This window comes from Artemia franciscana, chromosome 21 (genome assembly GCF_032884065.1).
Source record: "Artemia franciscana chromosome 21, ASM3288406v1, whole genome shotgun sequence".
NCBI classification, from domain to species: Eukaryota; Metazoa; Arthropoda; class Branchiopoda; order Anostraca; family Artemiidae; genus Artemia; species Artemia franciscana.
The window spans coordinates 18,160,653-18,185,450 of record NC_088883.1 but is presented as its reverse complement, the minus strand read 5'-3'; the positions used below and the strand labels follow the sequence as shown (position 1 = coordinate 18,185,450).

The following is a 24,798-nucleotide window of genomic DNA, read 5'->3' as shown; positions in this document are numbered from 1 at the left end:
TGAAACAAGCTTAGAGAACATTGATGCTGATTTAAAAACTCGCCGTACTCTCGCTAGATTAGTTAATTAAAAAGTCCATTAAATACTTCAACCCTAATATTACTAAGATTACTTTGATCTCTTCTGATTTTAATTTTTTGTTGTTGGTGTAATTGAATGGAGCTTTCAGAATTTCTTCTCTATGCTCCAGGATCCTTTTTCTGTTTTTTCTTCAACCGAGAAAAACCATCTAGAAGTGGGTCAACTCTGGCTGAGCTTACAGAGTCACACATTGACCCCCAGTCCTAATCAAATAACCATCGACACAAGGACTCGAAACACTTGTTCATATTATGCATCAATATTCATTTCAGTAAACAAAGCTTTCGACAACGTATCAGTCGGGTGCCATATCCATGTCCAATTGAAACACATTTTCGTCACCCTGTTCTGTTTGGGACACATGTCAATAGGGGATTCATTAGGCTAGGATTATGACCGAGTAATAGGTGCATCATTATGGAGTAATCCTCTTTGCTTTTCGTGCAAATTTTCAACTTCGTCAGAAAAAAAAACCTTATTTCGGGTTTAAAAGACTTAAAAAAGAACTTATAAGAAATCAATGCAAACATCCTGAAGAAACTTTTTTCACCTGTACTGAGTATTATATTTTCAGAAAGCTCTAAAGCTTTCAAGTTTTTCTCTCAAAAGGGCATCTGGAAAACCACAGATGAATAAGGTCCATTGCGCGTCATACCTGGGATACTGAAAATGGTTTTCATTGACTACAACGACAAGTATCACGAAAACACAGACTGAAGCGAACAATAACTTTTAATAAAAACTAAATATTAAAAAGTCTGGAAAAGGCTCTTTGTCTTAGAGATTATTGAGTGTTGCTTCCAAGGCCGTATCCATGAGGAGGGGAAATAGTAAAGCGTTTTAACCTCCCCCTTCCGAAATTTTGTTTGACTTGAAAAACATAACAAAAATGTATATTAACAAATTTTGGATGCGTTCTTAATTTATTTTTGTTGGGCAAGATCTTGAATTAATCACAGATGATAGTGGTTTAATATGGAACTTCAATACACGGCAAGTTAGGGGGATCAAAAGTTTATTTTTCAAAATATAGGGGGAGGGATGCAAGTTACGTTGTTTGTCTGTTTTATGTAATGTAAACACAAAAACACATTTTCCAATGAAAATCTCCAAAAATAGAGGGGGAAAATACCTCCCCCACCCCAAATATCCTAGATTTTACCTTTCCCCATCGACACAACTGTGCATAATGTTATATTTCTCGTCTTTGTGGGTTTGCTGTCAGCAGCCTTGGACTCCAGCAATGGAAGAAAAGGAAAAGATGGAAAAACATTTTTCATCGCATTCATCACCGAAAGTAAACACCTATGGATGAGTTAAAAACTTTAAATTGAGGAGTTAATGATTTTGGAGGCAAGTTTTCTCTTAAAGAATGGAAATGTCACGATATAAAACATAGTGAAATTCTAGTTCAGCAACTTTAGCTATCTGGGCAAGGGGTTAAGTTATAAAAATGAATCTTTCAGGGATGGGTCTACCGACTAAAGTATGTCCTGATAAGATATTTTGAAGTCCTACCTCCACTCCTGCTTCCTCTAGAGGGTAGTGACCTTTGCTAACTTTTAGAAATATTAATGTTAAGAAACTGAAACTGTTTAAGACAGGTCTTCTGCTCAATGAATTGCAAAAAAAAACTATTTTCAGCTTTACAACTTTGCTCAATCCCAGCTTGTTATGTTTCAAAAATCTGCAGTTACATTTCCTAAATTTAGAAAAAAGATACATATGACTTATAATATAACTCAAATAACAGGTTTTGCATTTTCAGATCTAAAACTGAAAAAAAGAAACTGATCACTGAAAACTAAGGTAAAATATATTTTGCCAAAATTTTAATAGCCTAGGTAAGCTATAGACATGTAAAGTAGGCAAATTTTTAAGACATAAATCTGAACAGGGTTAAAATGGAATCTTGCCAATACTTTCCCTGGCCCTGGATTCATTACTACAAGTTTCATTTTCCTAACCTAACCCCTTTCAAAGATAGCAAAAACTTGCTAAACTAGAATTTTACCTCTTCAGTGACTGATTCACAATGCAAAATAAAGTAAAGAAAAAGTAATAGGCTAATCAGGAAACCTATAGACTAGACTATAAGGTTATTTATTTATAGAATAAAAAATAAGTGGGGGGGGGGGCTTAGGCTGGCCTAGTGTCAAAATAGTAAAAATGATAGAAATAACATACCTAATAACAAAACAGAAACTTCATAATCAAAAAGGTTGTAGAGACAGTCTATAAGTAAAGAGGAACTTGGCTGATTATAATGAAAGCTCTAAAAAACTGAATTCTGATAACAGTAGATACATCAAAAGAATTTTTTTTATTAACCTGGTTCCAAATATGCAAAATCTATTAAGTTTAATGTTACTTATTATAAGGTACAAGGTTGGGAAAATTTGCAGAATTTTTGAACAAGAGGAGAAACACCCTAATAAGTCTAGGAATCAGAAAGAAAATAACACCACCAGAATTAGCATATCAGAAAGCCCTTCTAATAAGGTTTCAAGCTCATCTACAAAAATGTAGAATTTTCTATTTTTTTTGCCGAAAGAGAGATCACAAAGGCAAGTTAATAGGTTTGTATTTTGTTTCCTATTCTTTCCAGAATTTTCCCAACAATGGATATAATGCTAATAGGGCAGTAATTTAATGAGTCTAATTGGCTGCCATGTTTATGGATAGGGGTGATATAAGCATTCTACCAGTCCTGAGGCACTGTCTTTGTATCCAGGGATTTTTGGAAAAGTGCTGCAGGAGGCATGGCCAATTCTACATGAACTTCCTTTAATGTCCAAGGCTGTATTCTGTTAGGCCCTACAAATTTATTCTGGTTTACATTTTTTGGCCTAGCCTCAATGTCATCTTTACAGACAATAATTGGTGACATTGGTTTATCAACTATATACTTAGGTTGATTTCTATCTGGAATGGATCTCTATCTGGGGCAGTAAAGGCTATTTGGAACTGATTGTTCAGTGTCTCAGCTATTTCTTTAGTGCTGGTAATAGATGGTTCATCAACAGAAAGCTCAGTTACAGAGTGTCTTCTAGGTTTCTGCAGGGAAGCAGACCTCCAAAATTTCTTGCAATTTCATTTGGAAGCTTATGCAATTGGACCTTCATACTCTCTTGTAAGTTTTCATGAAAGGAGTTGAGCCTTATTATAGAGTTGCTTAAATCTAACATTATTTGTTTGTGTTGGCATATCTTTATATTTCTTCCACTGCCTTTTCTTTTTTGGATTGCCAGTTTAATATCACAGGTGAGAAAAGGAAGAGTTCTTGGCTTACAGATCCATGTTGTATGCTTGTCACAAGATGACAAGAATATCTTTCACTTTACTCCATGATTCAGGGGCATCTAAATTCTCAATGAATGGCCAATCATCTCTTGATAATTCTTGCTGAACTTGGTTGTAGTTCATATACACATGTCTCACATACTGATTTTTATTTAAGAAACAAACTAAGCCAGCAAGCAGTTGTAATATTTCTTAGGAAACAAATTAAGCCACTCATGGCCCTAATGCTATTGGTAGATTTGAAGTTATGTGCAGCTATGTGGATTGTATAACCAACAAGATAGACAAAATTAAGGCAGTAATTGTGCTAAGACCTGAAGTGGACACATTTACCTTTGCCAACAAAAATGTAATCATAACAGGAGACTTTAATCTACACCAGGTACAATGGACTGAGGATTATGCAATGGACCAAGGGTTCATACTCACTGTTTATATCAAAGGTGCCTACCTGGAGGGATACTCTTGAATAAATGATAGGCTACTTGCCTCATTGGAAAGCATGATTTTTTTTTTTTTTTTTTTTTGATTTTTTTGTTTTTTTTTATTTACCAAATGGGGCTTAATCATATTTTTAAGGGTTTGGAAAGATATGAGATTTTATACTTACATATTCCAGCCTGCCTATTTTGAAAAATTCAAAAAGCTCAAAATGAATACTATATTAATTATACAGCTTTGGGAGTTTTGTGTTGTTCTATCTTGATGATTGACTACCTTATCAAAGTAGGATAGCCTATGTATAATTTATGATGTATGTGCATTTAATAGACTGTACTTTTTTTAATAACTAGTATGTGATTATGTTTTCTTTATTCTAAATTAGCCTCTAGTTAGCTTTTTGAACTGTTGACATATATGAGATTACTCTCAATTGCTTACCAAGGTTGTTTTGCTAGTTCCTTGTTATGCTGGGAAAATTTATTGATGGGCCCCATGTCTTTGAGACAGTCATCCAATTCTGAGACTTGCAAAATAATTTTTATAGTATTGAATCAAACAGTTTGTGGTAATGAACTGTAGTAAGGAGCAACCCAGCTCAATAGTAACAAAAACTCTAAAAAATGAAACTTTGATACTAATAGCTGCATCAAAAGAATTGCATTTTTATGCTATTTTTAAATATATAGATTTCATCAAGTTTAGTCTTACTTATCAAAAGTTAAAAGCCTGAGAAAACTTGCCTTATTTCAAATAATGGGGGAAACACCCCCTAAATGTCAAAGAATTTTAACAAATATCAAATCATCAGAGAACCCTACTTTAGAAGTTTCAAGCTCCTATCTACAAAAATGTGGAATTTTGTATTTTTTGCCAGAAGACAGATCATGGATATGTGTTTATTTTTTTTCCAGGGGTGATAGTGTTGACTCAGTGGTCCTAGAATGTTGCAAGAGGGCTTATTTTAACAGAAATTAAAAGTTCTAGTCCCCTTTTAAGTGACCAAAAGGGGACTAGGCCCCATTCCATGCTCATTTTTTTCTCAAGTCACTGGATCAAAATTCTAAGATAGCCATTTCGTTCAGCATAGTTGAAAAACTTAATAAATATGTCTTTCAGGACTACTTAATCCCCCAGAGCCCCAGGGAGGGGCTGCAAGTTACAAACTTTGACCATTGTTTACATATAGTAAGGGTTACTGGGAAGTGTAGAGACGTGTTTAGGGGGACTTTTTTGTATTGAGGGGAGGTGGAGTTGGTCGGGGGAGGGGTCTTTTTGAGAGGATCTTTCCATGGGGGAGTTTACAGAAGGAAGATAATTTCCATAAAGGGACCTTAGGATTTTCTAGCACCATTTAAAAAAAAACAATGAGAAAATAAATGAAAAAAGTTTTTTCAGCTGGAAGTAAGGAGCAGCATTAAAACCTAAAATGAACAGAAATTATTACATTTACAAGAGGGTTGATTTCCTCCATAATACCTCATTCTTTATGTTGAAGTATTTTTAGCAATTTCAACTATTTACTCCATGACCATTGTGATTTAGGGATCATTCTTAAAGAATTGGGACAAAATTCAAGCTTTAGTGTGAAGAGCAAAGTATTGACATGGGGGGCAAACCCCCTCATGTATGTAATAAAAACATACAAATATAGAAGTTTGTTGCATAAGTTAATTCATAAGTTGTGTATTTTATTACTAATAAAAACGTTCATAAAAAAAAATAAAAAGCTCTTGTTGCCTTTGTAAGTAACCAAAAATTGAAGGCCAACTAGGCCTCTTCTCCCACCCTTTTTTTTTATCAGAATCATCTAATTAAAACTATGAGAAAGCCATTTAGCCAAAAAAAAAAATTAATACACAAATTTCGTTTTAATTGTTCATGTGCAGTGAGCCAAAGTCAAAACATGCATTACTTCAAAGATGTTCAGAAATTAAATAAAAAAAACAAATTTTTTTTTTAACTGCATTTAAGGAGCAACATTAAAACTTAAAATGAACAGAAACTATTCCATATATGAAAGAGGTTACCTCCTCCTCAACACCTCACTCTTTACGCTAAAGTGTTTTATTGTTTCAAAAAGTAGAGTTTCACCAAAATCATTTTCTGTCCTGCAGAAAACATCAAATATTCTGTTGCTCCTTAAAAATTCTTTTTTGTCTTATTTATAGAGAGTTGGCTCCCAAAATATAGGTCATCTTTGGCTACTTGAAATCTATCAGCCCCTCCCCCCCTTAGTTATAATTCCATTTTTGCTTATGTAAGCTCTGGGTACAAGCTGGAACTGTGTTTGATTTGCTCTTGGTGCAATGAGTATCTCGACCCTGCAACTAAATTCGATCAGTATTTGAACAAATTGTTATCAAAATTCGAACTTTTATCTGGTTTCTCAGTTGGATTCTATCTAAGCATATTGGACACAAAATTTTGAAAAGGAAGAAAATCAGTTAGTACTCTGCTTTATGCAGGGATGCAATAATATAAAATCATGTAAATCTTTCAGTGAGTATGTGGGAAGTGGTCAAATAAGATAATTCTATTGACTCCAAAACATATTGATTCAATTAACTTAGTAGCTACCAATTCAAATGATCAGTTTTAGAATATGTCTTTGAAATCAAGAACCCAAAAATAAGTATGTCTTCTGTAAACCTGCTTTAAGCTGGAAACTAAATTAATAGAACACTTATATTGGGATGAGGGTCAAAATATAACTATTTTTCTTAAGTAAGAAAAACAAAAATTTCAAATTGAAAAAAGTGATAGTTTGAAATTTCAGACCACTACATTCAAATCCTCTCCTAAATGTCACCTTTAGACCTGACCTTTTCTTCATGCTGGACCAAAAGCAACAGTAAAATCTGGGAGGTTAATAGTTTTTCCCTTTTAAAATTCTTGTTTACGAGTCTGAACTGCTGTAAAAGGGTTTTCAAAATTCCAGCAGTCCCCTTCACCTGCCATCTTGAAATTGGATCTGTGATCTACTTTAGGCTCGAGATTTCTAATTTTCCCTCGGGTCTCTGCCCTTACGTTTCTGAGAATAAGATCTTTTCATATTCTAATACCAGAAAATGATAACATCTAATGCTGTTCTGAAATCATGATCTAAGAGTGTAAAACATCAAAGAGTGATCTTTACAGTAGATGCTTTAAAATTGGTGACTAGTGTTGAGCTGAGTGTTTCAGATCCCCATATGCAGCAAACATTCAAAAAACTTGCTTATTTATATTGTTTACTTGCAAAACATTTGATCCTCAATGGAAATGACTGCTTACAATTTTTTTTTGTCTTTTATAATTTTTTTTTTATATATAAGAGATAGTTTCTTTTATGCTTTCAACTTATCTTTTGACTGTTGTAAGGTCACCCCTTTCGACAGCAAGAACATATTTCTTTTCATCTAAAGAAAGAGGTTTTGGCAACACTGGGAGCTTGATATCCCTCGTGCTTTCTGAGCAAGGGCAACTGTCTTCAGCACATTTTTCTTCTTTGTTCATATTGCTATTAGCAAAGAGACAATTGTGTCTACAATTAGTTTCTTTTATGCTTTCAACTTACCTTTTGAATGTTGTAAGGTCACCCCTTTCGACAGCAAGAAGATATTTCTTTTCATCTAAAGAAAGAGGTTTTGGCAACACTGGGAGCTTGATATCCCTCGTGCTTTCTTAGCAAGGGCAACTGTCTTCAGCACATTTTTCTTCTTTGTACATATTGCTATTAGCAAAGAGACAATTGTGTCTACAATAAGAAGGATGTTTATGTAATTTTTTTTAATATTTTAATTTCATCTCTCTTGTCCATTTCTTCTGCTGGAGAGGTTGAAATGGAATCCAAGACACATTACACTCACATACATTAGGCAATAATGATATCTTGATCCAAAAATATAATTAAAAGTTATTTTCAATTATAAAAACTGACCTAAAAAGATACTTTTATGACAGGAAAGAACAAAACCAAAGAAAACAAAACCAAGGGTATACAAATTTCAGTTTGTTGGTTTCTGAATGTACAATTTAAGTGTTTGTTTCTGATTGTAATCAAGATAAACTAATGTTTTTGATTAAATGATTTCTTATGTTTTTATTTCTTAATTTAAATAAATTCACATAAGAGTTACTATGTGGGACAATTACGGATAGAAGTTTTAGCTTGATTATGTTAGAATAACTTCCAAGTGTGACGAAAAAGAATGGGTCAAGGTGATTATTGAGCCAAACCTTACTCTGGATATTCTAAGCAGACTAGTATACACCATTTTTAGCCTAATGCTGGTTGGATCCTTCAACTTGGAATCCCAGCATAGGGACGAGAAGAAATATTAACCTCAGGATAGCATGTTTTTGAAAACATAATTAGAATATGTAAACAAGTAAATATGTAAATATGTGAATATGTAAAGCCCTATAAAAGGGTTTCTGTCTCATCTTTTATCCTAAGAGAGCAGAGATGAGGGAAAAAGTGCAAGATAGTCGAGTGTGAAAGCTCCATAGATCTTGTTGGAACGTGCTAAGAGCAATTTTCTTACAATTCCCAGAGTTTGGGAAGCTCCAAAAGTGATTTTTTGTTTTGGACTCTGGTAGTAATTAAATAAAAAAAAACAAGTTTTTTTAACTGAAAGTAAGGAGCGACATTAAAACTTAAGATGAACAGAAATTACTTTCGTATATGAAAGGGGCTGCTTCCTCACCAACACCCCGTTCTTTGCGCTAAAGTTTGACTCTTTCTCTCAACTCTTCTTTTTAAAACATTAAAACACTTTAGCGTAAAGAGCGGGGCGTTGGTGAGGAAGCAGCCCCTTTCATATACGAAGTAATTTCTGTTCGTTTTAAGTTTTAATGTAGCTCCTTACTTTCAGTTAAAAAAACTTGTTTTTTTATTTAATTTCTGAACGTTTTTGAATCAATGCATGTTTTGATTTTGGCTCTCTGCAGAGGAATAATTAAAACGAAATTTACAATTTTTTTTTTTTTGGCTAAATGGCTTTCTCATAATTTTGATCGAATGATTTCGAGAAAAAAGAGCGGGGGAGGAAGCCTAGTTGCCCTCTGATCTTTTGGTTAATTAAAAAGGCAACTAGAACTTTTAATTTTTTACGAATCTTTTTATTAGTAAAAGATATACATAAGTTATAAATTAGCTTACGTAAAGAAGTTTTGTATTCTCATGTTTTTATTACATATATGAGGGGGTTCGCCCCCTCGTCATTATCTGGATCTTTATACTAAAGCTTAAATTTTGTCCCAATTCATTAAGAATGACCCCTGAATCACAAAAGCCGTAGAATAAATAGTTTAAAAATACTTTAGCGTAAAGAGCGGGGTATTAGGAGGAGGAGGTGAGCCCCTCATGTAGGTAATAATTTCTGTTCGTTTTAGGTTTTAATGCTGCTCCTTACTTCCAGCTGAAAAAAACTTTTTCATATTTATTTTTTCTTTGTTTTTTTAAATAATGCTAGTAAATCCTGCACTCCCTTCATGGAAGTTTTTTCTACCATGACAAATTCCTCGATGGAAAGTTCCCCCAGCCTATCCCCCTCTTCTCAAATCCTCCCCCAACCAAGAAATCCTCCTGAAAACGCCTGTACACTTCTCAATAACCATTACTATATGTAAGCACTGGTCAAAGTTTGTAACTTGTAGCCCCTCCCACTGGGACTGTGGGGGATTAAGTCGTCCCAAAGACATATTTATAAAGTTTTTCGACTATGTTGAATAAAATGGCTATCTCAGAATTTTGATCCGTTGACTTTGGGAAAATAATTAGCGTGGGAGGGGGCCTAGGCGCCCTCCAATTCTTTGGTCACTTAAAAAGGGCACTAGAACTTTTCATTTCCGTTAGAATGAGCCCTCTCGCAACATTCTAGGACAACTGGGTCGATACGATCACCCCTGGGAAAAAAAACACACAGAAAAACAAACAGATAAACACGCATCCGTGATCTGCCTTCTGGCAAAAAATACAAAATTCCACATTTTTGTAGATAGGAGCTTGAAACTTCTACAGTAGGGTTCTCTGATACGCTGAATGTGATGGTGTGATTTTCGTTAAGATTCTATGACTTTTAGGGGGTGTTTCCCCCTATTTTCTAAAATAATGCAAATTTTTTCAGGCTCGTAACTTTTGATGGGTAAAACTAAACTTGATGACACTTATATATTTAAAATCAGCATTAAAATGCGATTCTTTTGATGTAGCTATTGGTATCAAAATTCCATTTTTTAGAGTTGTGGTTACTATTGAGCCGGGTCGCTCCTTACTACAGTTAGTTACCACGAACTGTTTGATAAGCAATTTTTGTGGTGACTTTGGCATTTGCAATGCATTTAGAACAGCTATTAATTGTCATGATTCTAGCAATCGAGGAGAAAGAGTTATCCGAACTATGGGGTTGTAAGTAGCTGGGGCTCACAGTTCATCCCCCTGGGAGTCGGAAATGCTGAAACACCAAGAGCTATTGTGCTTTTATGCAATACATATAGGAAGAGTAAAGGAACCATTGATAGAAACTGACCAAATCTGAGCAGTCAGGGAGCTGGCAATTTCCTACACAGCATGCCTGAAGTAAAAAAAAAACAAGCTGCATTCTAATTCTTCATTAAAAAAAAGCACACTCGGGTCCATTTTTAGATGGTATCAAAACTAGAAAAAATGAAGACCCTGCATAAAAAGTTTGCTCTTGACAGAACTTTGGACCAGGCAAAGACCCATCTTACTGCAGAAGGAGAAAAAGCGATTGAAGAGCTGTTGTCATGTAGGATAGTCTCCATGATATCTGATTGTGCAACCAATAGAACAAGAGTTAGACACTGAGAAGCACAACTTCTTTTTTTTGGCAGTGGCCATTCGTGCACAATCACAGGATGTAGGCTTACCTAACCTAGTCATTGAGCTATATGGGTTGGATGCAGATAGATCAATAACTGTAGCTCCTCAAAATATCGGACAGGAAGGTGATAACATACCATCCTGCAGCAAAAGTAGGCCAAATTTATATATATATATATATATATATATATATATATATATATATATATATATATATATATATATATATATATATATATATATATATATATATATATATATATATATATATATCTATATATATAAGAATAAGTTGTCTGTCTGTGTGTCTGTCTGTCTGTCAGGTGACGTCATGTTTCTGTGTTGACTGACGTCATCAAGTTAGTTGTCGTCATTTTTGCTACGACGGTGACGTCATTCAAGATATTTAAGACATATGTTCACGTAGAAATCTATTAATTCAATTCAATTCAATTTATTTATAACCCATCTACAAAAAGAGGGCGGAACGCCCTTAAGATGGAGTAATAAGAGAAAAAAAAAAGGTACAAATAAATACAAATCAACACAATCAAACAATTAAATAAGTAATGCTGACCATGGGTGAGACACTATCGACATAGAAGAACGAAAATCATGAAGCCTTTTATCAATAATAGATGTAGGAGAAACTAGGCGGAATTTGTTCACTAAGTAACTATTTCTAGTCCAAGGAGGGTAACTGAGGTTCACTAAAAAACTGCCAAACCGGACAAAGAGAAAGGAGATGAGGTACAACTAGGCTATTATAAATTTTCGCAAGATTTAATTTATCAATATGTTTAATATTAGATGCAATTGAAGCATAAGCAATTCTCAGTTTTTTCTTCAAAAGTTCAAGGGATAAATTCACAGTTTCTTTCATATGTTTTCCAATAGGCATTCCAAGGTAAACTAATTTTTGAGAAAGGGGGACATGAACATTAGCTAAAGATAAAAAAATAGGGCCATTTGTCTCTTTAAAATTGAAAGCTACAACAGCAGTTTTGTCAACATTGAAAGAAAGCCCAATATTTTTATATTCATTATAAAGCTGATTAAACGCGTTTTCACATCCACTAAAAGTACGGCTTAGATTCAAAACGTCATCTGCAAAAGTTATTAAAGACAAGTTAAATCCACGGTGAATACAACTAAAATTAACAGAATTTTGGGCATTTAAAACAGAGTTATTAAATAAAGAAGGTGAGGTAAGGCCACCTTGACGGACTCCTTTCAAAATATTAAAAAGGGAAGATCCCCCCTTTAACTTCGCCTTAAGGTGATGGTACATATACAGAAGGCACTTCACTATACAAAAATTTACCCCTCTTTTATACGCTTCAAATAAAACTTGGGAAAAAATACAAGAGTCGAAAGCACGAGCAACATCTAAAGCACAAAGGATAATATGGGATCTACTTCTTTCTGCATCAGCAAGAACATTCATTAAAGCAAAAAGGGCATGCTCCCGGCTAATACCTTTTTGGTAACCAAACTGGTGGGGTGGGACATAACATTTAGAAACAATTTCATCCAAAATAACTGACTCAAACAATTTAAAAATAGTACAAGAAACTGTTATAGGTCGGAACGAATCACACGAAGTAAAATCCTTTTTGCCTTTTTTCGGGATAGGGGTTATTTGACCAACTGTAAATTGATAAGGAACAACTCCGTTTTCAATAGACATTTGAAAAAGTAGAGATAAATGATTAAAAAGAAGAGCACTTGCATAATCAAAATGTCTGGCAGTAATTCCATCAACTCCCGCAGAATTTCTTTTCTTTAGTTTTTGACAATAAAACGATACATCACTTGGCTTAATAATAAATGTCGAGGGTTCGTGTTTCTTCAGACAAGCACTTAATTCTTTTTCAAATTTTGACTCAAGAGCAGGATCGGGAGAAGAAAACTCATGCTTATAATAATTTATCCACTCAGGCTCAGGAATATTATTTGCACTAATGTGTTCACAAGGGCGTTCAAATTTTTTCCAGAGCTTCGAAGGGTTCTCTGCAATTTTATGAGCGTTTTTCTCAATAAGATCAACCTTATGTTTTCTTAACACTTTAGCAAAAAAACGTTTAGAACGTAGCCGCAGACCATTTATAGTCCCAGACTTAGGCCTGCCGCAATCCCTCCAAATATTCAGCCAAATTTTAGAAGACTCGCACGCAGAAATAAGGGAAGGGTTTTTTGACCAACCCTGAAGTTGAGAGCCTTTCCTAATACGCTTGCACGGGACAGCTGAAGCTTCAGCACACTTTAATACACTTAAACTTTTTAAGTTTAAAATGACTGATGAACTTACAATGGCAAAAGCCGATGAAGATGCTCAAAGAGTCTATGCCAAAAAACTTGCTGTTGATAGAGAAAGTCAGAAAAGAAAGCGTGCCGAGGAATCAAAAGAACAGCAAGGAAACAGGCTTGAGGCTGATAGAGAAAGAAAGAACAGAAAGCGTGCCGAGGAATCAAAAGAACAGCAAGGAAACAGGCTTGAGGCTGATAGAGAAAGAAAGAACAGAAAGCGTGCCGAGGAACTACCAGAGCAACGCGGAAGCAGACTTGCTGCTAAAAGAGAAAGTGAAAAAAGAAGGCGTGCCGAGGAATTACAAGAACAGCAAGAAATCAGGCTTGCTGCTGATAGAGAAAGTAAGAAAAGAAAGCGTGCCGAGGAATCACAAGAACAGCAAGAAATCAGGCTTGCTGCTGATAGAGAAAGTAAGAAAAGAAAGCGTGCCGAGGAATCAGAGCAACCTGAAAGTTATCGCCTGGCATTCAGGTACAACCCAGTCGATGATTATAGCTTGAGTAGATGTGTTCAAATCGGGACAATGTCTAAAATTTGTCCCTATTGCAAGGCCTTGAAATTCAATGGTGAAACAATGGGAATGTGTTGCGCCTCAGGAAAAGTTAAACTTCCTCTATTGGCTGCACCACCAGAGCCATTAAAGACTTTCCTTACTGGAACTACGTCAGAATCTAAGCGTTTTTTGTCACAAATCAGAAGATACAACTCATGTTTCCAAATGACGTCGTTTGGAGCCCAAATCGAAAATCCAGATCAATTTATGTCTACTTTCAAAGTAAAAGGGCAAATTTATCATAGAGCAGGGTCCCTTCTACCATTCTCAGGCGAGAATCATAAATTTTTACAATTGTACTTCATCAGTGATAGAAATTCTGAATTGAATGCACGTTGCGAAATTTCTCTCAACGTTGAAAGGACAATCGTTTCCCAATTGCAACATCTTTTCCACGAAAATAATAATTTAGTGCGTCTGTTCAAAACAGCCATCGATTTGATGCCTACTGATACGCATAAAATTGTTATTTCCGCTGACAAAACGCCTCCTGGCCAACATGTGCGTAGATACAATGCTCCAACTATCGACGAAGTGGCAATCGTTATGGTCGGTGATCAGTTTTTACCTCGAGATATTATTCTTCATAAGCGAAACGCTCAGTTGTTAAGAATTGCTGAAACTCATCGATGCTACGATGCCCTACAATATCCTATCATTTTTTGGGATGGAGCCGACGGCTATAACTTTAGTATTAAATTGATGAATCCAGCCACTAACAAAGAAATGAATAAGAAATGCAGTGCAATGCATTATTATTCCTATAGACTAATGATTCGGCAGGATGAAGAAAATTATATTTTAAAATGCCGTGAATTGTTTCACCAATTTGTCGTTGATATGTATGCTAAAATTGAATCAGAACGTTTGCTATATATCCGCCTGAATCAGACCAAGCTCCGCTCTGAACAATACATTCATTTGCGAGATGCAGTTATAAATGACGGTAATACCACAAACGTTGGAAGATTAACAATTTTACCTTCGTCATATGCTGGCAGTCCCCGTCATATGCATGAATATGCTCAAGATGCTATTGCGTATGTTCGTCTCTATGGTCGTCCAGATTTATTGATTACATTTACATGTAATCAATCTTGGGACGAGATACTGCAGCTTTTACTTCAAGGACAATCGGCGGTTCATAGGCATGACATTACGGCCCGTGTCTTCCGGCAAATGTTGAAATCACTGATAAACTACATAGTAAAACTTGAAGTGTTTGGGTCAGTGAGATGCTGGATGTACTCAGTGGAATGGCAAAAACGAGGTTTGCCACACGCACATATACTAATCTGGCTACATAAAAAAAATACTTCGAACGAAATTGATGATGTGATTTCCGCTGAAATACCTGATAAAAATGTCGATAAGGGGTTACATGATATTATTGTAAAAAATATGATACATGGACCTTGCAGTGCACTGAACGAAAATTCACCATGCATGGCCAAAGGAAGGTGCACAAAGCAATATCCTCGACTTTTAGTATCAAACACAATTACTGGCAATGATGGTTACCCACAATATAGAAGAAGATCTACTGAAGATGGCGGTAAAACAGCAATAATAAAGAAGCGTAACGGTACCACCATCGAAGTAGATAACCAGTGGGTTGTTCCATATTCCCCATTATTATCAAAAACATTTAATGCACACATAAACGTTGAATACTGTAACTCCGTAAAGGCAATCAAATACATATGTAAATACGTCAACAAAGGCAATGACATGGTAGTTTTTGGCTTGCAGCCCGAAATCGAAGATTTCGACGAAATCGTACAATATCAGGCTGGAAGATACATAAGCAGTAATGAAGCTGTTTGGCGAATTCTTTCATTTCCGATACATGAACGTAGTCCAGCTGTTGTTCACTTAGCGGTACATTTACAGAATGGTCAACGTGTTTATTTCACGGAAACCAACGTGCAACAAAGAGTCCTGAATCCACCGGGTACAACATTAACAGCTTTTTTTTCGCTTTGCAAAAATGATTATTTTGCAAAAAAACTGCTTTATACTGAAGTGCCTTCGTATTACACGTGGAATACTAAAAATAAAGTATTTGAACGTCGAAAACAGGGTAAGTCAGTCGACGCCCAACCTACCATCTTCAAAGATACCACGATAGGAAGACTCTACACCGTTCACCCCAATCAACATGAATGCTTCTTTCTACGCCTGCTTTTGGTGAATGTACCCGGTCCGACATCCTTTGAGTATTTGAGAACTGTAAACGGTACTATACATGACACTTACCGTAGTGCATGCCAAGCTCTGAATTTATTGGAGAATGACCAACACTGGGATAACTGCATCAATGACGCGTGCGAAACGTCAACCCCAAGTCAAATTCGTGCATTGTTTGGCATCATTTTAACAACTTGCTCTCCATCAGCTCCTACAGAGTTATGGGAAAAATATAAGTCAAAAATGTCCGAAGATATACTCCATCGAAAACAGTTAGAGACATCAGATATGACTTTTGATTTTACATCAGAAATTTATAACTACACTTTAGTTATTATAGAACACTAGCTGTTGGGGTGGCGCTTCGCGCCACCCCAACACCTAGTTGGTGGGGCGCTTCGCGCCCCCCCCCAAGCCCCCCCGCGCGCGTAAGTCGTTACGCGCCATATTAGTTATGCGCCATTGTAGTTGTGTCCCTGTGTCCCACCTGTGAATATAGATAGATTTATATATGTGTTTCAAACTACGCAAAAATTGCGAATAAACAACATTCTTGGCTTTCCCATTGTCTGTGCATATGCAAAGCCGTATGTACTAATAATGACGTCATATACAAACGCTCTTTTTACAAACAAACAAACATGCATCCACATAACTCGTTTTTATATAGATAGATACAATACAAATTAACTGCGTAAAACTTGCGAATAAACAACATTCTTCGCTGTCCAATTGTCGCTGCATATAAATACATTGTCAGGTTTACCGACCCTCGAACATGCAACGTACAATTGTCCATGGGAAAAACAATCAGGATTAAGATCTATACCACATTTTTCTAATGATTGACCTTGAGCTTTGTTAATGGTGATTGCAAATACTAATCGAATTGGGAATTGCAATCTTTTAAATTGAAAAAGCAGATCCGTTGGAATCATGGGAATGCGAGGAATAAGAACAGCCTCACCCTCATAAGGCCCTGTCAAGATTGTGGCCTCTATTAGGTTTTCCATTGTTTTGTTTTTACGGCAAGTCGCGTGCCATTGCAAAGCTTTGGTGGGTTGATGTTTCTTAAAAGTATTATTGGTACGCCTATTTTTAGTTGTAGCACGTGTGGTGGAAACCCTGAAGGATCTATGGAATTTAAAAATTCAGATGGATAATTAACCGCTTCATTTGGTTCCAAAACTGTGTCGACTGACTTGTAAAGGACTGCCTGGTCTCGAATCTTGTTCAAAACAATATTGTTGATTTCGTGGACGTCTACATTTTTGGGTGCGAGAATCGCTCTTTCACTTAGCCATTTATTATTTTTAAAATTTTTTAGAATATTCGGAAATACTTTTTCAATCAATTCATTTTTGGACGTCACTAAATTACAGAAATCAGCAGGTAGTTGTATACGTCCTGAAATTGAGTCTTCTGTTTGACCAGAGTCATCGTTTTGCAATCGGACACGCATATTTGTAGTTAATTTTAATATTTTTACGTTTGCCTATAAATTAGAATTTTTTAGGCAAGCATTCATTTCGTCTGCAGGAGTTAAACTACGTAAAAATTGCGAATATACAACATTCTTGGCTTTCCCTTTGTCTCTGCATATACAAAGCCGTATGTACTAATAATGACATCATATGCAAACGCTCTTTTTACAAACAAACAAACATGCATACATACAACTCGTTTTTATATAGATAGATAGATAGATAGATAGATAAAATACAAATTAACTGCGTAAAACTTGCGAATATACAACATTCTTCGCTGTCCAATTGTCGCTGCATATAAATAGATTGTCAGGTTTACCGACCCTCGAACATGCAACGTACAATTGTCAATGGTAAAAAAAATCAGTATTAAGATCTATACCACATTTTTCTAATGATTGACCTTGAGCTTTGTTAATGGTGATTGCAAATGCTAATCGAATTGGGAATTGCAATCTTTTAAATTGAAAAGGCAGATCCGTTGGAATCTTGGGAATGCGAGGAATAAGAACAGCCTCACCCTCAAAAGGCCCTGTCAAGATTGTGGCCTCTATTAGGTTTTCCATTGTTTTTTTTACGGCAGGTCGAGTGCCATAGCAAAGCTTTGGTGGGTTTATATTTCTTAAAAGTATTATTGGTAGGCCTATTTTTAGTTGTAGCACGTGTGGTGGAAACCCTGAGAATAATATCTCGAGGTAAAAACTGATCACCGACCATAACGATGGCCACTTCGTCGATAGTTGGAGCATTGTATCTACGCATATGTTGGCCAGGAGGCGTTTTGTCAGCGGAAATAACAATTTTATGCGTATAAGTAGGCATCAAATCGATGGCTGTTTTGAACAGACGCACTAAATTATTATTTTCGTGGAAAAGATGTTGTAATTGGGAAACGATTGTCCTTTCAATGTTGGGAGAAATTTCGCAACGTGCATTCAATTCAGAATTTCTATCACTGATGAAGTACAATTGTAAAAATTTATGATTCTCGCCTGAGAATGGTAGAAGAGACCCTGCTCTATGATAAATTTGCCCTTTTACTTTGAAAGTAGACATAAATTGATCTGGATTTTCAATTTGGGCTCCAAACGACGTCATTTGGAAACATGAGTTGTATTTTCTGATTCATTTATATTCCTTATGTCTCGGTGTCCCGGTCGTCATTTTTATCCCCCTGTTTTATATCCCGCTTATTTTTCAGTTTTTTCCTTTTTTTAGTTTTTTTTTTACTTTTTTAGTTCTTTTAGTTTTTACGTTTTTTAGTTTTTTTTTAGTTTTTTAGATGAATTTTTTTTTAGTTTTTTACCTTTTTTTCTTTTTAGTTTTTATTGGTTTTTACCTTTTTTTAGCTTTTTATCTTTTTTATTTTTTTTTATTTTTATTTTTAATTTTATTAGTATTCTTTTTCTCTTCTATTTTTCATTTTTCCTTTTTATGGCACTTGGTATTAACCAAGTGACATATAGCAGTCGCCAATTCTGTCGGTCTGTCTGTCGGTCTGTCTGTCTGTCGGTCTGTCCCGGTTTTGCTACTTTAGGCACTTCCAGGTAAGCTAGGACGATGAAATTTGGCAAGCGTATCAGGGACCGGACCAGATTAAATTAGAAATAGTCGTTTTCCCGATTTGACCATCTGGGGGGGAGTGGGGGCCCGGTTAATTCGCAAAAAATAGAAAAAATGAAGTATTTTTAACTTATCAGCGGGTATTTGGATCTTAATGAAATTTAATGTTTGAAATGATATTGTGTCTTAGAGCTTTTATTTTAAATCGCGACCGGATCTGATGACATTGGGGGGAGTTGGAGGGAGAAAACCTAAAGTCCCGGTTCTGCTACTTTAGGCACTTCCAGGTAAGCTAGGACGATGAAATTTGGCAAGCGTATCAGGGACCGGACCAGATTAAATTAGAAATAGTCATTTTCCCGATTTGACCATCTGGGGGGGGGAGTAGGGGCCGGTTAATTCGGAAAAATAGAAAAAATGAAGTATTTTTAACTTATGAGCGGGTGATTGGATCTTAATGAAATTTGATGTTTGGAATGATATTGTGTCTCAGAGCTCTTATTTTAAATCCCGACTGGGTCTGATGACATTGGGGGGAGTTGGAGGGGGGAAACCTAAAATCTTGGAAAACACTTAGAGTAGAGGGATCGGGATGAAACTTGATGGGAAAAATAAGCGCAAGTCCCAGATACATGATTGACATAATCGGAACTTATTTGCTCTCTTTGGGGTAGTTGGGAGGGGGGGAGTAAGTCTTAAAAATTAGAAAAATGAGGTATTTTCAACTTACGAACGGGTGATCGGATCTCAATGAAATTTGATGTTTGGAATGATATTGTGTCTCAGAGCTCTTATTTTAAATCCCGACTGGGTCTGATGACATTGGGGGGAGTTGGAGGGGGGAAACCTAAAATCTTGGAAAACACTTAGAGTAGAGGGATCGGGATGAAACTTGATGGGAAAAATAAGCGCAAGTCCCAGATACATGATTGACATAATCGGAACTTATTTGCTCTCTTTGGGGTAGTTGGGAGGGGGGGAGTAAGTCTTAAAAATTAGAAAAATGAGGTATTTTCTTAGAGCTTTTATTTTAAATCGCGACCGGATCTGATGACATTGGGGGGAGTTGGAGGGAGAAAACCTAAAGTCCCGGTTCTGCTACTTTAGGCACTTCCAGGTAAGCTAGGACGATGAAATTTGGCAAGCGTATCAGGGACCGGACCAGATTAAATTAGAAATAGTCATTTTCCCGATTTGACCATCTGGGGGGGGGGTAGGGGCCGGTTAATTCGGAAAATTAGAAAAAATGAAGTATTTTTAACTTATGAGCGGGTGATTGGATCTTAATGAAATTTGATGTTTGGAATGATATTGTGTCTCAGAGCTCTTATTTTAAATCCCGACTGGGTCTGATGACATTGGGGGGAGTTGGAGCTCTTGGCTCTTCCGACCTCGTACCATATGAGCTCTCGGCTCTTCCGACCTCGTCCAAATGAGCTCTTGGCTCTTCCGACCTCGTACTATATGAGCTCTCGGCTCTTCCGACCTCGTCACAAGTGCCATATGAGCTCTTAGCTCTTGTTTTTAGTTTTTTTTAGTTTTTAGTTTTTTAAGTTTTTTCCTTTTTTTAGTTTCTTTAGTTTTTTTAGTTTTTCGGCTTTTTTATTTTTTTATTAGTTTTTAGTTTTTTTTGTAGTTTTTGCCTTTTTTTAGTTTTTTCAGTTTTTTTTTAGTTTTTAGGTTTTTACCTTTTTTAGCCTAACCAGGATTTGAACCTGGGACCTTCATTCTCCGTTCTGACACCCTCTCTCACCGAGTGACTACTCCAGCATGTTCATTTTGGTGTTTTAAATGGTATATTATTAACCAAATTAATGTGTTTTACAATATACTAAGCATCGTCATAACAAAAATGATGGCAACTAATTTCATGACGTCAGCCGAAACATGACGTCACCTGATCCACAGATCCACAGACAACTTATTTTTATATATATAGATTTGTGCGTACGTATGGCAAACAAACCTCTTCAGGATTTGGGAATGCCTTCACCTAACCGTATCGCTGCTGTTTCGACATGTGTAGAATTGGATCGTGAACAAAGTGACAGTACGAGTGATCTATTGTCGTATGTACAAAATAACATTTCCAAGTTAACGTCGGAACAAAAAGACATTTATGATACGATAATGCATTGTGTCGATAACAACGTTGGAGAAATTTTCTTTTTGGATGCGCCAGGAGGTACTGGTAAAACATTTGTGATAAAACTGATTCTGGCATCAATTCGATCAAAAAATGATATAGCGTTGGCAATTGCGTCGTCCGGAATAGCCGCAACATTGCTGCCTGGTGGAAGAACTGCTCATTCCGCTTTGAAATTGCCTCTGAATTTGCATTCTACAGAAACTCCCACGTGCAATATTTCCAAATCATCTGGGATGGGTAAAGTATTGCAGCAATGCAAACTTATTATTTGGGATGAGTGCACAATGGCACACAAAAAATCGCTCGAGGCTCTGGATCAATGCTTGAAAGATTTGAGAGGGAAGTCGAAACCCTTTGGTAGCACGTTAATATTGCTTGCGGGAGATTTCAGGCAAACATTACCTATAATACCTAGATCAACTCCTGCAGACGAAATGAATGCTTGCCTGAAAAATTCTAATTTATGGGCACACGTAAAAACATTAAAATTAACTACAAATATGCGTGTCCGATTGCAAAACGATGACTCTGGTCAAACATTTTCAGATCAATTGCTGGCAATTGGAAACGGAAAGCTCCCAGTAGACTCAATTTCAGGACGTATACAACTACCTGCTGATTTCTGTAATTTAGTGACGTCCAAAAATGAATTGATTGAAAAAGTATTTCCGAATATTCTAAAAAATTATAAAAATAATAAATGGCTAAGTGAAAGAGCGATTCTCGCACCCAAAAATATAGACGTCCACGAAATCAACAATATTGTTTTGACCAAGATTCGAGACCAGGCAGTCCTTTACAAGTCAGTCGACACAGTTTTGGAACCAAATGAAGCGGTTAATTATCCATCTGAATTTTTAAATTCCATAGATCTTTCAGGGTTTCCACCACACGTGCTACAACTAAAAATAGGCGTACCAATAATACTTTTAAGAAATATAAACCCACCAAAGCTTTGCAATGGCACTCGACTTGCCGTAAAAAAAAACAATGGAAAACCTAATAGAGGCCACAATCTTGACAGGGCCTTTTGAGGGTGAGGCTGTTCTTATTCCTCGCATTCCCATGATTCCAACGGATCTGCCTTTTCAATTTAAAAGATTGCAATTCCCAATTCGATTAGCATTTGCAATCACCATTAACAAAGCTCAAGGTCAGTCATTAGAAAAATGTGGTATAGATCTTAATACTGATTGTTTTTCCCATGGACAATTGTACGTTGCATGTTCGAGGGTCGGTAAACCTGACAATCTATTTATATGCAGCGACAATTGGACAGCGAAGAATGTTGTATATTCGCAAGTTTTACGCAGTTAATTTGTATTGCATCTATCTATCTATCTATCTATATAAAAACGAGTTGTGTGTATGCATGTTTGTTTATTTGTAAAAAGAGCGTTTGCATATGACGTCATTATTAGTACATACGGCTTTGTATATGCACAGACAATGGGAAAGCCAAGAATGTTGTATATTCGCAATTTTTACGTAGTTTGAAACACATATATAAATCTATCTTTATTCACAGGTGGGACACAGGGACACAACTACAATGGCGCGTAACTAATATGGCGCGTAACGACTTACGCGCACGGGGGGGCGCGAAGCGCCTCCCCAACAGCTAGTATATATATATATATATATATATATATATATATATATATATATATATATATATATATATATATATACTAGCTGTTGGGGTGGCGCTTCGCGCCACCCCAACACCTAGTTGGTGGGGGCGCTTCGCGCCCCCCCCCCAAGCCCCCCCGCGCGCGTAAGTCGTTACGCGCCATATTAGTTACGCGCCATTGTAGTTGTGTCCCTATGTCCCACCTGTGAATATAGATATATATATATATATATATATATATATATATATATATATATATATATATATATATATATGTTTTTAACTACGTAAAACTTGCGAATATACAACATTCTTTGCTGTCCCATTGTCTGTGCATATAAATAGATTGTCAGGTTTACCGACTCTTGAACATGCAACATATAATGGTCAATGGGAAAACAATCCGTATTCAGATCTATACCTCATGATTCTAATGATTGCCCTTGAGCTTTGTTGATGGTGATTGCTAATCGACCATTCCCTGAGTCGCCATCGTCATTTATATATCCCCCTGTGCACCCCGGCGTCCCCTTTGTAGTTATGTCCCTGTGTCCCGGTCGTCATTTGTATTCCCTGTGTCCCGGTCGTCATTTGTGTCCCGGTGTCCCAGTCTCTGATTTCTCTTTGAGTGTCCCGGGCGTCATTTATATTCCTTGTGTCCCGGTGTCCCGGTCGTCATTTATATCCCCCTGTGCAAAGAGTCTATGCCAAAAAACTTGCTGCTGATAGAGAAAGTCAGAAAAGAAAGCGAGCCGAGGAACTATCAGCAGCAAGTTTTTTGGCATAGACTCTTTGAGCATCTTCATCAGTCATTGTAAACTTAAACATTAATAGATTTCTACGTGAACTTATGTCTTATATAACTTGAATGACGTCACCGTCAAAGCAAAAATGACGACAACTAATTTCATGACGTCACCTGATCCACAGATCCACAGACAGACAACTTATTTTTATATATATACTAGCTGTTGGGGTGGTGCTTCGCGCCACCCCAACACCTAGTTGGTGGGGCGCTTCGCGCCCCCCCAAGCCCCCCCGCGCGCGTAAGTCGTTACGCGCCATATTAGTTATGCGCCATTGTAGTTGTGTCCCTGTGTCCCAAAAACTGATCACCGACCATAACGATGGCCACTTCGTCGATAGTTGGAGCATTGTATCTACGCACATGTTGGCCAGGAGGCGTTTTGTCAGCGGAAATAACAATTTTATGCGTATAAGTAGGCATCAAATCGATGGCTGTTTTGAACAGACGCACTAAATTATTATTTTCGTGGAAAAGATGTTGTAATTGGGAAACGATTGTCCTTTCAATGTTGGGAGAAATTTCGCAACGTGCATTCAATTCAGAATTTCTATCACTGATGAAGTACAATTGTAAAAATTTATGATTCTCGCCTGAGAATGGTAGAAGAGACCCTGCTCTATGATAAATTTGCCCTTTTACTTTGAAAGTAGACATAAATTGATCTGGATTTTCAATTTGGGCTCCAAACGACGTCATTTGGAAACATGAGTTGTATTTTCTGATTCATTTATATTCCTTATGTCCCGGTGTCCCGGTCGTCATTTATATCCCCCTGTTTTATATCCCGCTTATTTTTCAGTTTTTTTTTTTTTTTAGTTTTTTTTTTACTTTTTTAGTTCTTTTAGTTTTTACGTTTTTTAGTTTTTTTTAGTTTTTTAGATGATTTTTTTTTTATTTTTTTACCTTTTTTTCTTTTTAGTTTTTATTGGTTTTTACCTTTTTTTAGCTTTTTATCTTTTTTATTTTTTTTATTTTTATTTTTAATTTTATTAGTATTCTTTTTCTCTTCTATTTTTCATTTTTCCTTTTTTTTAGTTTTTTTAGTTTTTAGTTTTTTAAGTTTTTTCCTTTTTTTAGTTTCTTTAGTTTTTTTAGTTTTTCGGCTTTTTTATTAGTTTTTAGTTTTTTTTTGTAGTTTTTGCCTTTTTTTAGTTTTTTCAGTTTTTTTTTTAGTTTTTAGTTTTTTACCTTTTTTAGCCTAACCAGGATTTGAACCTGGGACCTTCATTCTCCGTTCTGACACCCTCTCTCACCGAGTGACTACTCCAGCATGTTCATTTTGGTGTTTTAAATGGTATATTATTAACCAAATTAATGTGTTTTACAATATACTAAGCATCGTCATAACAAAAATTACGGCAACTAATTTCATGACGTCAGCCGAAACATGACGTCACCTGATCCACAGACCCACAGACAGACAGACAACTTATTTTTATATATATAGAAA

General features: G+C 36.1%; 1 protein-coding gene across 1 annotated transcript in view; it reads left to right on the top strand.

The window, feature by feature from the left end:
- Window positions 1-1,351: 1,351 nt before the first annotated feature.
- Window positions 1,352-24,798, top strand: part of LOC136040865 (titin-like) — a 76,325-nt gene continuing 52,878 nt past the window's right edge. Inside the window, exon 1 of the mRNA XM_065725250.1 lies at window positions 1,352-1,434. The gene's annotated coding sequence lies outside the window, so the exon portion shown is untranslated. The remainder of the gene's footprint in view (window positions 1,435-24,798) is intronic.